Source organism: Aplysia californica, unplaced genomic scaffold (genome assembly GCF_000002075.1).
Source record: "Aplysia californica isolate F4 #8 unplaced genomic scaffold, AplCal3.0 scaffold00878, whole genome shotgun sequence".
In the NCBI taxonomy this organism is placed as follows: domain Eukaryota; kingdom Metazoa; phylum Mollusca; class Gastropoda; order Aplysiida; family Aplysiidae; genus Aplysia; species Aplysia californica.
This window is the reverse complement of record NW_004798148.1, coordinates 27,794-29,633: the sequence shown is the minus strand read 5'-3', so window position 1 is coordinate 29,633 and position 1,840 is coordinate 27,794.

The following is a 1,840-nucleotide window of genomic DNA, read 5'->3' as shown; positions in this document are numbered from 1 at the left end:
CTCACACACACACACACACACAAACACACAAGACACACACACAAATACATACAATTTACACAGACAACATCATCGTACCTGAAGTAAGCTCCATACGAACTAAATCTGGGTTCCAGCATAAACGCCATAGTAGACATGGTGGCGGGCAGATTACACGCCACAAACATGGCGGCCACCAGAACCACAGCTTGCACTGCCTGAACCCGATGAGGGGACACAGAGGAACAGCTGATGTTATATTTGGTAACACAAATCAAGAACATTTGAGATTCTCGCTACATCATACATTGTTTATAGGTCATAGAATAAAAAAAACAAAACAAGCAACAGAAATGTGGTTTCTTAGGAGAATGCTAAGAGTATCGTGGAAGGAAAAGAAATCAAATGAGGTAGTGCTTGATGAAGCCCACGAGGGACGCTCAATGTTAAAAACAATCAGGAAAAGACAAATAATGCAGTTTTGGGGACACCTGAATAGACATAAGGGTCTTGAACATCTAGCTCTCACTGGCAAAATTGGGGGCAAGCGACGCAGGGGTAGGCCCAGAACAACATACTTAGGGAATCTGGACAAACGGGTAACCGGGAAAGATCAGGGAAACGTAGCTTTTTTTGAGAGCATCCGAGCAAAGGAATGAATGGAAAACCATAATTGCAGATGTCTGTCGCAGATCTGGCACTGGATGATGATGATGATAGGTCAGTCACAGTTACTATGTGTCACTACGCGGTGGAATCAGGCGCTCGTCAGTTTTGGGGCATAAGGAGTTATTGGTATCAACGTAACGCTGCTGCATTTGTCTTGATTTTGACGATAAAAAAAATACCTATTTGTCTTGAATCATCATCATCATCCAGTGCCAGATCTGCGACAGACATCGGCGATCATGGTTTTCCATTCATTCCATTGCTCGGATGCTCTCAAAAAAGCTACGTTTCCCTGATCTTTCCATGTTACCCATTTGTTTAGGTTCCCTGTCGTGAAAAGAAGTTGAAATATTTGCTGTTGAAGGTAGTGGGGGTCACCTGGTATCAGGGGTAAAATTAGCCTGAAAATGGCCGCCAAAGTTTGGTTACTTCCAAAGCTTGAGTGCCCTTGAAAACTGCAAATTTACATTTTCGTGCCCTTGATAAACATTTTTCTAGTAAAAATCCAAGCAGGAATGTGTCTTTAAATGGACTTGAAAGGTTTTGAGCCAAATATAGAATATTCGAAAAAAAAAAAGTACTACTGCGAAAAAAATGGCAGTTTCTTGGAATTCATTATTTTGACGAGCGCCTGATTTCCCCATGATGCTTCCCATCATGTCACGTCTGTCCCACATACACGTACTGTCATTTTAATCACGTCAGCCACGCACGCTATCATAACGAAACATGTGCCAGGGAGATCGGCATTTCAGAAGGCTTGATTGAAACGAACTGTAAAAAAATGCTGCTTTACAAACAGCCCTCGAAATAGACCCGAGAGCTAATATGAATAAGATCGTCTTCACCCTCGGTGACATTGAAAACAAGTGGGCCTTACTCAGAGACACAATTGATGCAGCAGCGTTTGAAACAACTAGTGGGGGCTCTCGTGGCCTGGAAGTTAAGGTGTTGACATCTCATTAAAAAATCACGGGTTCGAATCGGGGTAGCGACCGAAACATTTTCTCCCCTAAAATTGTCTACTTTCACCTCCTTTCCTGCTCTCTAGCAATGTTCTGTCGTCTGCTTTCGTCTTCTCTTTCTGACTCCACTCCCTCACCTCATTTGCCCCCTCCTTTGGGCTCGTAACTCTTTCTGCTGCCTTTCTACTGCTACTCCTTGGCTCCCACTTACTGCTGTCTTTCAGCCG